The following is a 14,762-nucleotide window of genomic DNA, read 5'->3' as shown; positions in this document are numbered from 1 at the left end:
CCCCACCATAGGCTACTTTGGAATATTGGAAGAATGTAAGTTAAAGGCAACCCAGCACCCCAGCAAACACTCATTAGGAATCATCTGGAAACTGTTTATGGAAAAAAAGAAAGCCACAGGCTTCTGGGAGTTAATAATCCTTTTCTGTGCCTCCCAAATGTCTCACTACAGTGTGGCAATCACCTCTGTGTTGTGTCACACACTGATTGATTCCTAGTACCTGTTAAAGGGCTGACCTTTTCAGGTGATTGACCCTGCTAAATAATCAGACCCATGTGAGAACACGTCTGTGGAAATATCAGGATTGCATGCTTGCATTCTTTTTTTCTTTTTTTAAGATTTATTTATTTGAGAGAGAGAGAGCATGCACACGAGTAGGAGGGGCAGAGGGAGAGGGAGAGAGAATCTCAAACAGCCTCTGCACTGAGCATAGAGCCTTATGCAGGGCTTGACACGGGGCTAGATCCCCTGACCCTGAGATCATGACCTGAGCTGAAACCAGGAATCAGACACTCAACCTTCTGAGCCATCCAGGTGCCCCATGTGCTTGCATTTAACATGCTTTCTTGAGTGGGAAAAAACAACTGGAATTTCAGCAGAGAATTGGATGTGTGTTTGTGTGTGTGTTTGTGTCTGTATGCTATTTTATACATACACATATATATTAAATAGATCAGATATACTCAGCTACAACCGAGAGTGAGGAGAATATTCCAAGAAAAAAAATAATTTACTCTTTTCTGGACTTTGACAATACCTAGAATAGCACAGGCACTTCATTCCAGGGAAGAGACCAGGGATCTTTGGTCTGAGGGACACGGAGACTCTGAATTCATCTCCCCTCCTGCAGCCTGGGCTCTACTCTGTGCTTCTCTTTCCCCCAAAAAATCTTTGGAAGTCTTTTATTACCAGCTCAAATGCCACTCCCTCCTTGAAACCACAGTAGTTGTCAGCACTGATTCTTCTTTGCCTTGTATTGGAATTCATCGCGGTGCAGCTGTCCGGGTGGTATTCCTTCCCATGTTCTTCAGTTCTCAGCAGAGACTGGAGTGGAGTGTGAACAGCTGTAAGATGTAGCTAGATGTGAGCAGCCACTGAGGAAACCAAAGTTTTAGTGAAGTGCTGTATGGAAATCCTGCTTGGGAAGCTGTGGAATCAAAACCAAGAAAGAAGGGTAGGAGAGATAGAGAGAATGTTGAAGATTTAACCTGATCAATTTTGAGAAAATGAAGAAAGAAACATGACATAGTGAATGAGGCAGGACTTTGGGCTTAAAATCTGAGTGAAATTTACAGATTCCAGTAAGCCAAATTCCTAAAAAGAGATACAGCCATTGTTCCATAGATACATAGTTTCTAAAATGTTAGAAACTGGGCTGCAAATTGTACCAGTTTGAATCCAGAGGACCAAGGTTGTAGGTAATGGAAAATAGCGGAGGTAGCGGAGGCTTTCCAAGTATATGGTCTCCCTCCTTAAAATGCAAAGAAGTGCAGCCTGAAAAGTAAGTATGGGAAAGCCTGCGCAAAGGCCCACAGAGACGCAGGATGGACGTCTGTGTCATGTGCACGTGACAGCCTGTTGCCTTGGGTTTAAATACCAGCTCCAGAATGGAGTGCTGGGTGGTTCTCAACCTCCATGACTAAATTGCCCCACCTGCCGAGGGGGAAATGAATAATCTCATGGTATTCTTATGAAGACTGGAAGAGTTGCCAGCAATAGTGCCTGGCACAGAGTGAATACAGTATCTTGTTATTTTATTATATAAAATTTGAACAATCTATTTGGAACAAGTAAGGAAACTTTAGGGAAAATCTGATCAAATGCTCTGATTCCACAAATGAGGAAAGACAGTGTCATTAGATGACCTTTAGAAGCTATGTAAAATGCATTTTATTATCTCCTAGTCTTTTAGGGTCATCCTGAAATGGCTTTTAAATGTATTCAAATCTTGACTTTCACTATGAGTCTTGAATGCAGGAACTTGTGTCTTAACCTTATGTGACCCTAACAGTGTTAGCCCCAAATAGCAGATCTTCATAAATATCTATGAGGGTTTTATTTTGTTTTTTAAATACAGAATTTCATTTATCCCAGTGGCAGCCATTTGGACATCAGTTTTGTTGTGTTGGTTTTTTTTTTTTTTTTTAATAGCACTTGGGACAACCCAGATGGCCCTGGCAGAAAGGTCTGGATAAGTAAGGGTTAACAAGGGGAGAGAAGGCCCCAGAAGAAATTGTGGCCTGGGCAACAGGGATCTGTTGATGGATCTCGGCAATCAGAAGGAGGAAGGTGTGTTTCCTGAAAAGGTCTTATGAAAGCAAAAGGAAGGGACGGCAAGGATCATGGCCCATACTTTTCAACTGCCCCTCTCTGTCCACCTGCAGCAGATTCTCCTTCATGTACTAATTCCACAAATGTGGAGCCCCTGTCCTTGTGCTGCTCACCGCCCACTGAAGAAACACGGTGACTATCTTACAACCCAACCCAAGCCATGGAGGGAGGCCCTGGAAGGCCCCCAAGCTCACTCCTCAGACTCAAAGCCTTTACTGGGAGGTGAGATTTATTCTTGCCATTAATCAAATGTGAGGCACAGAGGCAGAGAAGATCCCAGCACCTCCCTAAACCATCCATTTGTGAGCAATTTCAGGCAATGACCAATTGTCTTGGGGTGGTATGGGGGGGGACAGTAATGAGAAGAAAAACCAAGTCCAAAGGTGCTAATTCTGAGGGGATGAAGAGGCTTTGAGGGAAAGGCAAGCATGTATCTTTGAGATATATAGACTTGGAAGCAGAAAGGAGGCTGGGGATGTCGGCTCAGGAGGCGTGGAGTAGGATGCAATTCTCTGTCCTCCCTGTAGGCTGCCCCTCATGGAGAGGATCACTTACGCAGACTGTGATTCTGTCAAACAGCTAGATCGGGCTGGCGACTGTCCTTTGGCATCTCTGAGGTCTGGATGCCAAGGTTCCAAGAGGACCTGAAAGTCAAGTGGACACAGCAGGAGCGGGGTTTGTGCCCCCTTGCCTATCCAAGGGTGACTACTGGATGGGAGAACCCTGAAGGGGGCTGTGGGGCATGTCGCCAGCAATTAAAACTGAGGAGAGCAGAAGGAGGCTAAGCTAAAATGTTCCCCCTCCCAAGAGCAATGCCCACATCCTGTCCAGCCTAGATCTATCCTTAAGATTTAAGATGTTCAAAGTAAAGGGAAACAGGGTGTGCGGCCAGTTGGGTTGTCCGATACAAAACAAAACACCCAGTTAAATGTGAACTTCAGATAAACAAGGAATTATTGTTATTTTATAAGACATACAAAAAGAAATTATTGTTTATCTGAAATTCAAATGTAACTGGGCATCTTGGTTTTGTTTGCTTGCTTTGCTCTGCTAAATCTGGCAATCCTAGTGTTGTGTCAACATGCTAAGTGAACCTGAACATTTTTGAAGATGGAATTAAAGGAGTAGTGGCAACTTCTATAAATAGCACTGAGTCCTCCAGGCTCCAGGGTTTGGTTACTGATTCTGGGGTGACAGTACCTTCTCCAAGCACTGAGCCTCTCTTCCTTCTGGGAGCTGTGGAACAAAAAGAGAAAATAGGTAATTGACACAGGCTGGTTTGATTGGCCAGCCAAAGCAATAAGCAATGATAGCTTAGGGATTTCACACAGCCGGTCTCATAGGGTATGAGTGCAAGCATGCCAGCATTTGGGGGAAAAGAGGGAATAGAGTAGGTTGAGGGGAGAGGGCCAGAGTGTTTTGCTTGTATTATGTCATGAAACTGCATCTGTGAGTGGCTGTGTGTATACACAGCTAACAGTATTTCTTATTGTAGTTAGGGTCCAAAATGTTTGGAAACCACTGACAAGAGGTTGATGCTTGCAGGGCATTATGGTGAAAACTGTGATGGATCAACAGCCAGGATGAGTTTGCTTCACGCTCACAGGCAAGGGTGAGCTTTGCCTTGTTCTAGAACAGTCACCTTCTGGAACCACCTTACCTTTTCATAGAATCTGCAGTCCCTTGCATATATGGATGGCCAATGCTTCATTTATTTTTTTATTTTTTTTTAAAGATTTTATTTATTTATTTGACAAAGAGAGACATAGCGAGAGCAGGAACACAAGCAGGGGGAGTGGGAGAGGGAGAAGCAGGCTTCCCGCAGAGCAGGGAGCCCGATGTGGGACTCGATCCCAGGACCCTGGGATCATGACCTGAGCCGAAGGCAGACGCTTAACGACTGAGCCACCCAGGCGCTCCCAATGCTTCATTTAAAGTGGAGTTCCTAGTTTTGTGATTTTTGTTCATTTTGCTGCAATCACTTACTGAAAACATACACTGGGATCCAGCATTGTTGCACCCAATCTTAGGCAATAAATCTAATAATAGATAGTATACAAATATAATAAATAATGTGGGACTAAACACACTGTCCAAAAGACTTTAAATTTTATTTATTTCCTCCTCTAAAAGGAAGATTTTTCAAATTTAAAATCCCTGGACCTCACTTGGCTTAATTCCTCAGAACTATCCCAAATGGTTTTGAAAGAGTCATTATTTCTCTCATGCACTGAACATATGATGCTCTTACTTAGGAAGAAGAAGAAAAAAATGTTTACAGTCCCATTTTGTACATTAAGAAACGTGTATAACACTAGCTCTTGATTCAGAAATGATAAATAAAGCTGTTGTATTATCCAATGTTACTGAAACACTGTGTCCTGTGATGTTTTAGTCTTTATTGTTCCAGGGATTTCATTTTTATTTTTTTATTTTTTTATTTTTTTATTTTTTTAAAGATTTTATTTATTTATTCATGAGAGACAGAGAGAGAGAGAGAGAGAGAGAGAGAGAGAGAGAAGCAGAGGGAGAAGCAGGCTCCCAAGGAGCAGGGAGCCTGATGCGGGACTCGATCCCAGGACCCTGGGATCATGACCTGAGCTGAAGGCAGACGCTTAACCATCTGAGCCACCCAGGCGCCCAGGGATTTCATTTTTATTTTGCACTTTTTTGGTAAGAAATAGCTTCTTAATCCTAAGCCTAAATATTTGTCCTACACCACTCGCTCTGATCTCCAACGTTTCTGTGAATTTTGCTTTTGTGCATGGATCAAATGGGTTTGCTGTGTTTTTTTTTAATGGACAATACCAGATATACCTGGATCTGAAATTAATCCTGACACACAGGAACACTATAATTTTGAAAGGCATACAGAAGCTTGGAGCCTCAATGCCCTTTGCTGTAAAATGGGCATAATACAAGTACCTACCTTGTAGAGCTGTGGTGGGATTTCCATGAGAGAATGAATGTGAAGTCTGGTGTGGCACAGACAATGCTATATAATTCACCACATGCCATTTCTGTTTCCTCTTCATGAAGAATGAGACACATTTTCAACCTCCCTTGTATTGGCTTGGGGCCATGTGACTGGGCTCTGGCATGACTACTCAGCCTGGTGACCATGGGGAACATCTGTTCCAAGTCACATGGCTTTAAGACATAGGAGGTGTCCTACCCCACACAGGACTTTATGTGAGCAAGAAACCAAACTTTATTTGTAAAGACTTGGGGGTTTGTTTTTTACTACAACATTGCCTGGCCTACCCTGACATACACTGGACATACATATGTAGTAAATAGTTAATGAATTTTAGCATTTAACTTAAATCCATGAATAAGTATGGAACAATTCCTGTGTACATGTTATTAAAAAAATCTAGACAAAGAATATATAGTGTTCTGCATTTGTGTAAGAAAGAAGGGGAAATTAAAATGTATATATTTATATATATAGATACATAATCCCTATATATATCCCTATATACATAAATATATTCCTAGTTGTGTTCCTGAGGAGCCTAGAAGAAATGACACCCTAGTATAGTAGCAGTGGGTACAACTAGCCCCCATACCTTGCAACTCCTGATTTAATAAGTGGTTCAGGCAAGAATAATCGATGGGTACTAAAACCCCATATTCCTATGGGGCAGATTGTCACTCCACAGATCATTACTAGTTTCAAAGAGAAAGATATTCCTTTTGGTATTGGATCCAGTGTATGCCCACTCCCACAGATGCGTTTGGCCCTGCCTGCCTGCCTCTCAGGACCCACTTGCCCTGATAAGGTCCCCGTGATGGATGTAAAGCTCCAGACTCCATTTTGTCACCTCACCTCCTACAATGATAGACATCTGTGCCTTCGGCAAGGCTGTCGTTACACCGGAAAGGTCTACAGAAGCTCCATACCCAAGTCAAACACAGTGGGACCCACAGAAGCCCCGGCTTTCCCAGTGGCTGCCCAAAGGCACTGGAATCAGTCCAGAAGTACAAGGGCATTTACACGCTGTGGGCTTTGCGCCAGAGAACAACTCTTCCCATATGAAACGGTGCATAGAGCACCTCCAGAGACGCCCCACCTGACCAAGTGGGGCTGCTTACAAAACCATGACCAGCTTGGCCACAAACCATGTTGCATTCATTTTCTCTCCTTTTCTGCTTCAATTCTTTTTCCCTGCCTTTTTTGCAGTCATAGGATTGCATCTGTCATAGAACATTAGCCTGTGAACTTGGCCTCAATCTCTGTTTCCGGGCAGACCATTCTCCGTGGAGGTTTCGCACTTTCTCAGCCAAGTCATCACTCTCAGCATCTCCACTAGTGGAAAAACCCGGTGCATGAACATTCTTCTGAGATGCCTGCAAAGTATTCCTGAAAAAAAAAAAAAAAAACTTTAACCTAAACCTAATTGAGTCTCCAGACCTAACTTCCATTTTAAGGGCAATACAGGCTTAAAAGCAAATGTTAAAGAACACCATCCAGATACAATCAGACAAATGAAGAATGGGTGACTTTCTTTAAGTTATTTGGCCTGGATTCTTGAAAAATCAGCTTCATAGGTCAAAACCAAACCGAAGTTAGAGTGGGGGAGAGTTTCCAGATGAACCTCCAGATGGAATCCACAAACCTTGATTAGATCATGGGGGAATTGCCTAGAAATCTTAAGGAGACAATTGGGAAAATGTAAATATGGCTTGGATATTAGTTGTGATTATAGAATGATTGTTAATTTTCTTGGGTGTGATAGTGGCATTGTGGTTATATAGGAGATTGTCCTTGTTTTTAGGAGATTCGTGCTGAAGTATTAGAGATCATGATGTCATATTAGTAAGTTATTTTCAAAACTGGTGTATTTTGGTATGTTGGGAGGAGGGAGAGAAGGAGAAAAAGCAAATAGGGTAAAACATTAACAATCATTGAATTTAGATGGAAAGCATTTGTGGTTCTAGTCTTTCAACATTTTTAAGTGTTTTTAAATTTTCATAACAAAGAGTAGGAAGATAAACACCAAAAAACAAAAACAACAAACAACAAACAGACAAACGAAGAGAACCTAGATAAAATTTAGGATGTATTTGTATTTGAAGAAATGTTTTAAGCAATGTTTTATTTTCCTCAGTTTCAAATAAGCAGCCAATACTTTATCAGGGATGAATTCATCTACCTCAGAATGGATATTCACCCCTAAATCGCTGTGCTTTCAAAGTTTTTTTTTACCTCTTGCATATTTCTAGCAGTTTCCCACATAGAAAAAATTCGATGCCGAGTCTGTACACCCGAATTCTTGGCAGAATAGTCAGCAAGTAATATGGAGAACTGCTTCCTTTAAAAGGCTGCACTTATCATGCAGATTGTGAGTACTGAGGAGCCAAGGCACCTTGGAGAAATGACCCTTTAGAGATAACATTTGATGGATCCCATACATGCATCAGCTGTCTTCCCGTGCATTCCTAATCTTGTATAGGATACAGACCAGAATGGCAGCTTTCTCTACAGCTATCCTGGCAACAGACAGACACTGATTAACTATTTAATACAGTGGGACACATTTATTTCAGGTTTCTAGTATTAGCACCATCTCTTGCCTCACAGAGAAAACTCTTCCCAAACTTTGTTTAGTTAATATGACTGTTTTATTCATTAAGGCACAGACAGAGGGTCTCCCGGTCTGCTCTCACTATTCCAGTTGCTTCCATCCACAATAGAGTTCCAGGAAAGTGCTCCCCCTTACGTTATATTTGTGCAAACTGAGCCCTCGACAGCTTGGGCGGTCTCTGCTTTGTCCAGGAAGGACCCCTCTCATCCCCACGGAATTTTCATGGCACACTAATGTGTGTTCTTCCCTTCTTCTTCTTCTCCTTTTTTTTTTTTTAACACTTTATTTATTTGAGAGAGACAGAGAGAACCCAGAGGGAGAGGGAGAAGCAGACTCCCCATTGAGCAAGGAGCCTGATGCGGGACTCGATCCCAGGACCCTGGCAGACGCTTAACAACTGAGCCACCCGGGCACCCCATGTTCTTGCCTTCTTTAACAGTAGGACTCCTCAGTGAAGGCTGACCTCATGGCCACTGCATGAAGTTTCTGCCGCATTGATGTTGCATGACAAGCAAGCCCAAATCTCAGTGGCTTCTCCTCCCCTCCACCAAAAAAGCCGTTTATTTTTCTTGCAGCTCTGCTTCAGGCCATGAACAGATTTAGGGGGGCTCCACTTGTCTTATCCTCTGGACCCCTAGCTTCCTGCAGCAGCTCTTCTCATGGAGGGTGGCAATTGTGCCAGTGGGGTGGGGAGGAACATGAGAGGCCACTTAAGGCCTCAGCTCAGAATGGACACATTGTCACTTCTGCCCACATTCTCCTGGCCAGAGCTGAACATCAGTGGGGTAGGGAAGTACCCCCCACCTTGGGGAACCCTGCCAAGCGCAGGGAGGGAGGAATAATGGCAGCCCCATAACACCATCAACCTCCGTCTCCCTTGTAGCTTGATATGTGCTTGCAACTCAATTCTGGCCAAAAGGATGTGAGGGAAAGCAATGAGTGCAACCTCCAGGCCTTGCACTTGGAAGGACCGGGCATGTCCTGACTTTCTCTGCCCACCAGCCCAGGACAAGGTGGGCTGCAGGAATCACCTGGCCCAGTGGCACATGGCACAGCTGTCCCCACCAGTCCGACCTCTGGACTGTTGTATGTATGTCATTTACATTGGTGGCTTTTTGCCTCTCCTTTATGGCTTCTGAGAACCCTAGCTAGCACAGCATTCATTCATTCACTCAGCGAGCATTTACTGAGTGTCTTCTTTGTCGCAGACATTGCTCTAGCAGCTGGGAGGAAGGGAGAGTGAGCAGAAACAAAGTTGGCCTTTCTGCATCTTGACTGTGGTGGTGGTGGTGGTCACACAAATCTACACACGTTATAGAATTGCACAGAACTAAATAACAAACACTTGAGTACAGGTAAAATTGAGGACATCTGTACAAGATCTTGGCCTTGTACCAATATCGACATCCTAGTTGTGATATTACATTAGAGTTTCGCAAGATGTTACTATTATGGAGAAACTAGGTAAAGGATCTCTGTGTTCTTGCAACTGCTTATGAATCTAATGATCTCAAAATAAGAAGTTAGAAACAAAAAGCCTTGGACTCTGGTCTCTTTTTGCTTACAGTCTAGAATGGTGTCAAGAGAAAAATCCAGAGAGACTTACTTGATATGAATATTTTATTGAGCCAGAAAACAAACTATTCGTGAACAGGAAGACTTCAAACCAAAAGTGGTTATAGCTGCCTCTCAGCTGTTCCAGGGCAACTTACAGAGCATGAGGAAATACATTGTTTTCTCTTGTGATTGCTTACTAGAAACTAATATTCCTTCTACGGTAGAAGCACAGCATAAGCTTAAGTGTGTGTAGGTGAGTAGGAAGCTATAGGTTATGCTGACGTGAAGAAAGCTTAATTTTGGTTAAGGTCAGAATCAGCATTATTGAAAAATCAGGACAGTTTTATCTTTCAATTACATGACTAAGAGTGCTTGGGCTAGGGGTATATTCAAACAGTGGCCTCCACTTTGGTCTTTCTTTAACCATGGGACTCAGAAGATTAAAAAGTCAAAAAGTCATTGGGGCGCCTGGGTGGCTCAGTTGGTTAAGCGCCTGCCTTCGGCTCAGGTCATGATCCCAGGGTCCTGGGATCGAGCCCCACGTCAGGCTCCCTGCTCAGCGGGGAGCCTGCTTCTCCCTCTCCCTCTGCCTGCCGCTCTGCCTACTTGTGCTCACTCTCTATCTCTCTGTCAAATAAATAAATAAAATCTTAAAAAAAAAGTCAAAAAGTCAGGGTGCCTGGGTGGCTCCGTTGGTTCAGCATCCAACTCTTAATTTCGGTTTAGGTCATGATCCCAGCATGATGAGATCAAGCCCTGTGGCAGGCTCCACACTGGGCATGAAGTTTGCTTGAGATTTTCTCTCTCTCTCTTTCCCTCTCCCCCTCTGTCCCCCCCCCCCCCCCCTTGTCCACCCCCCCCCCCCCAAAAAAAAAAAAAAAAAAAAGGCCGCTGATGACAACCTCAACATGGCAGCAGCTCAGCTCCAACCATCCGGATGACAGCAGTGCTCTGAAGCTGGCAGAGGACAGAGCTGCCAGGCAACAGTGCTCACTTTGGACTGGGAAGTGAGAGAGATTTAAAGTTCTTTGTTCCTTAAGTAGGGTGTCCATATGATTTATCATCCAAACTGAGACACCTGCGAAAATAATCACACTGGCCCAGCTTCTGCAAACAGATCAGTCGGTTGCTCTGTTTTAACAACATTGCATCATTGAGTCTCTTTGTTCTAGCAGCCTAGCTTCCTCTAACCAGTGGAGGCTAATGGATGCTGCCTTTGTCAGCACAGACTAGCCTAAGAAGTGAGTTGATGCACTTCAGGGTTTATTTCTTGCTCATACAATGTCTACTATGGTGCAGGTGACCCTCCTCCATCTTCTAGTTGACTCATTTTGAGTATGAACTTCCCAGGCGGCGGGAACAGTAGAAGGGAGAGCTGGAGGTCTACAGAAATTTTTGTGGGCCGAGCCAGGAAGTAGCTTACATCATACCACCCACCTTTCATTGACCAGAACCCGGTCACATCATCACCCCTACCTGAAAAGGAGCCTGGAGAAAGTCGTCCCCCTACGAGCCCAGGAAGAGGAACTCCACCACGGATGCACGATTACAAACTGGGAGAGGACACTAGTCTGGCCTCAGCCTCTTTACCTAGCTCACTACCCCCTGTGCCATTCATAGAGAAACCACTGAAGATGCAGGAAAGCAGTTTAGTGCAGCCTAGAGCAGCGAATCAACTTCACTTCTCTCTGGTTTTTTCAGTTTGTAATCTACTGGCATTGATCTCTGAGAACACTGTTTTCTCCAAAATCTGCAGGTTGGAGACCCAAGGAATAGCACTGATGCTGGGGTTGAAGTCTGAATGCTCAATGCTGGCAGAATTCCTCTTGGCTCAGGGGAGGTCAATCTGTCTGGTCTACGCATGCCTCCGATTAATTGGATGAGGACCACCGCCATTATGGAGGGCAATCTGCTTTCATCTATCATTCATCTATCACTTTAAATGCTAATCTCTCATCCAGAAACACCCTCACAGAAACATCCAGAAGGATGTGTGGCCACATATCTGAGCACCATGGCCCGCTAAAACGACACATAAAATCAATCACATCCTCCAAGGCCAGCTTTTAATACTTTATATTTCTTGTCTAAAGTGGAAGGAAGAGGGGTATGGGGGGGAAGGAAGGTCAAGGCTGGGTTCAAATCCCTAATCTTACTCTGAACTCCAGTCTCATTTGTAAAATGTGAATAAGAATGTTTACCTTAAGTAATTCTGTAAAGATTAGATGCTGTGTATGTGAGACACCTAGACCTATGGCTGACTCATAAAGGTCGGCAATTATTAACATTTCAACTTGAAAAGAAAGTCTGCTAAACACTTTGTGTTTCTTTTTACAGCTGCTTCTTACTTGGAGGTGACTCTTGACATTTTCTGTTTTCCCTCTGAAGTTTAGCAGTGTCTCAGCAGGAAGGTTCCTGCTCTCATGCAGTGTCACCATCTCCTGGTACTCAAGTCGCCATCAGTCAGCTACATCCTACTTTTCCATGAGCCATCACTGAGGACCCATGTAATGTCACATGTTTGAACAACTTACATAGGCACTCCAGGGAAAATCCAAGGGGAAAGAGGAGTGAGAAAGAATCGCCTTATAAATAAAGAAAGGTGGGAGCTAGCAGGAAATGATGCAAGAAGAAAAGTAAATAGAAATCAGATTTTCTACTAATTTCCTTTGTGTTCTTACACCATTTCAGAAATTAGCATCTACATTGATGCCTGATTGGATGATGAACCAATTTTTCTGATCCTCTCATTCAACAAACCTGCAGACTTCTTTATTGGGGGGTGGGTGTTGAGGAAGTTTTAAAAGTGGGCCAAATACAGCCACTTTGGAAAACAGTGTGGAGGTGCCTCAGAAAATTAAAAATAGAGCTACCCTGTGACCCAGCAATTGCACTCCTGGGTATTTACCCCAAAGACACAGATGTAGTGAAAAGAAGGGCCACATGCACCCCAATGTTCATAGCAGCAATGTCCACAATAGCCAAACTGTGGAAAGAGCCGAGATGCCCTTCAACAGATGAATGGATAAAGAAGATGTGGTCCATATATACAATGGAATATTACTCAGCCATCAGAAGGGATGAATACCCAACTTTTACATCAACATGGATGGGACTGGAGGAGACTATGCTAAGTGAAATAAGTCAAGCAGAGAAAGTCAATTATCATATGGTTTCACTTATTTGTGGAACATAAGCAATAGCATGGAGGACATTAGGAGAAGGAAGGGAAAAATGAGGCGGGGGAATCAGAGGGAGAGATGAAGCATGAGAGACTATGGACTCTGAGAAACAAACAGGGTTTTAGAGGGGAGGGGGGATTGGTTAGCCAGGTGATGGGTCTTAAGGACGGCACGTACTGCATGGAGCACTGGGTGTTATATGAAAACAATGAATCGTGGTTCACTACAACAAAAACTAATGATGTATGTTGACTAACATAAATAAAATAAAATAAAATAATAAAATAAAATAAAATAATAAAATAAAATAAAATAAATAAAATAAAATAAAATAAAATAAAATAAAAAATAAAATAAAATAAAATAAAATAAAATAAAATAAAATAAAAGTGGGCCAAAGCCACATGGGAACACATGTGAACATAAGTGAAATGATCTTCCATACGTTGAGCATGGCTGAGGGCTTAGAGTAGGGAATGTGTAAGTTATCAAACTCCTCCTTTGAGCCTTGGTCTCCTGATTATGCAACTGGCTGAGCCACTTTCCAAAAAGACCCAAACACACTGGCTTTAACGAGACTGACTCTCCAAGGTCACTGGGCAATGATGCTGACGTGTTGGCTTCCCATTGTCAATACATGATATCTACCCGTGGGCTCAAGAGCCACTCCAGTTGTCCCTTTTCCCAGCCAGGTGCAAGAAGTAAAGGAAGCAGAGGACTATGAGATTTATTTTCAGGGAATCACCTGAGAGTTGCCGTTTTCTGCTCACATTATGTTGGCCAGAAGCTTGAGGGAAGCTGAACAGGTGCCCTGCCCAAACTCTGCTGGGTGGGGTCTGATTGCTCAGTGAAGAAGGTGAGCCCAGGTGCCTTGGAGTGGTCAGTAGTTTCTGCTGTACCTGGTTCTTTGGAGGTGATTCAGCTCCCCCTGGAGAGGCTGTCAGACCTCTTGGGCAACCCCCCAATTCCGCCCTCTAAGAAAGAAGTCCTACTTGTGTCTGTTTGAGAGCACTATCTAAATTTCTATCTGAAAAAAAAAGTTTCTACACATAAACATTTTACAGATTCGTGTGTCGAGGCAGGAAGAAAAGCTCAAATCAATGAAATGACTTAGCCAGAGGCACTGGTTACATCCGGAGCTGGCCCCCACCGTTCTGACAAGCAGAACCCGAGGTAAGGGGGTAGGTAACTGTCCAGAGCCAGGCCGCACCTCCTCACACATGAAGCTCATTTGCTCTGCCACCCGATCCCTCTCCCACACTCATACCAAAGAGTTCTCGATCTCCCGAGAAACTAAGAATTCCAACGTTGAAAAATCCCATCTTGCTCTGAGTGCAGTCACCAGGGGTGGTGAGCAGAATCAGGGAAGTGGAAAGATACACGTGCGGGCTTAGGCCATCTCGATTTTGCTAACCGGTGCTTATGGAAGCTAGTCTCCTACCCTCCTAAGGAGACTGGGAGGCAGGGTCCTTATCCTCACGTGTTGGCTGGAATAGCTTGAAGTTTTCCCACACAGGAACTTCAGGGGCTGGAGGAGACGTCCCAGGGACATGGCCTTGACCTGTTAGAAACTATGCTAGTATCTGCTCCAGTCTCTTAATGCAGGGTTTGGACGAAGTGGTTGTGTGCCAAGAGTAGCTCTGCAGGGCTCACAGCGCCCCCCCCCACTTCCATATCTGGGATCTTTGTGGGTGGGCCCCAGAACAGCTCGGCCCTTAGAATAGGGAGACTGAATCCAGCCCAGGTCTTCTCTGCTCGCAGCCCCACACATCCCTGCCTTCTCCTAAGCTCCTCCACTGGGATGGAAATCTTTCCTGCCCCGCACAAGCTGGGAGACGAGGAGCCTTGGTGGCCATCGCCCATCTTCTTGGTCGTCCTTCCATTTTTACAAATTAGAATGGGCTTGTAGTCACAACCCGGATCCCCAAGCTTCCTAGAGCGCCGAGCAGGGCGCAGGACCCCAGGTCACACTTCTGGAGGCCCCTGACTGCTTTGGCTGGGTTGTGGGTTTGAGCTCCGACTGCAGAGCATGGCCGGGGTTGGGGCCTGGCAGGCTGCAGAGCTTTGCAGAGGCGCCAATCCAAGCTGTCTTTGGAGCTCT

At 44.2% G+C, this 14,762-nt stretch overlaps 1 protein-coding gene across 2 annotated transcripts in view; it reads right to left on the bottom strand.

Moving 5' to 3' along the window:
- Window positions 1-2,074: 2,074 nt before the first annotated feature.
- ZFP62 (ZFP62 zinc finger protein) overlaps window positions 2,075-14,762 on the bottom strand; it is a 50,786-nt gene continuing 38,098 nt past the window's right edge. The window contains exons 5-6 of one of the 2 annotated variants that reach the window (XR_012377061.1): window positions 6,164-6,697; window positions 2,075-3,567 (exon numbers count right to left, since the gene is read on the bottom strand). The gene's annotated coding sequence lies outside the window, so the exon portion shown is untranslated. Of the gene's footprint in view, window positions 3,568-4,977; window positions 6,698-14,762 lie in introns of those variants that run through there. The other variant, XR_012377060.1, reaches the window with a different exon arrangement.

This window comes from Callorhinus ursinus, unplaced genomic scaffold (assembly GCF_003265705.2).
Source record: "Callorhinus ursinus isolate GAN/ISIS: 27379988/994484 unplaced genomic scaffold, GSC_fseal_2.0 scaffold105, whole genome shotgun sequence".
Lineage (NCBI taxonomy): Eukaryota > Metazoa > Chordata > Mammalia > Carnivora > Otariidae > Callorhinus > Callorhinus ursinus.
Note: the sequence above shows the minus strand (reverse complement) of the source record. Positions and strands in the feature narration are given on the sequence as shown.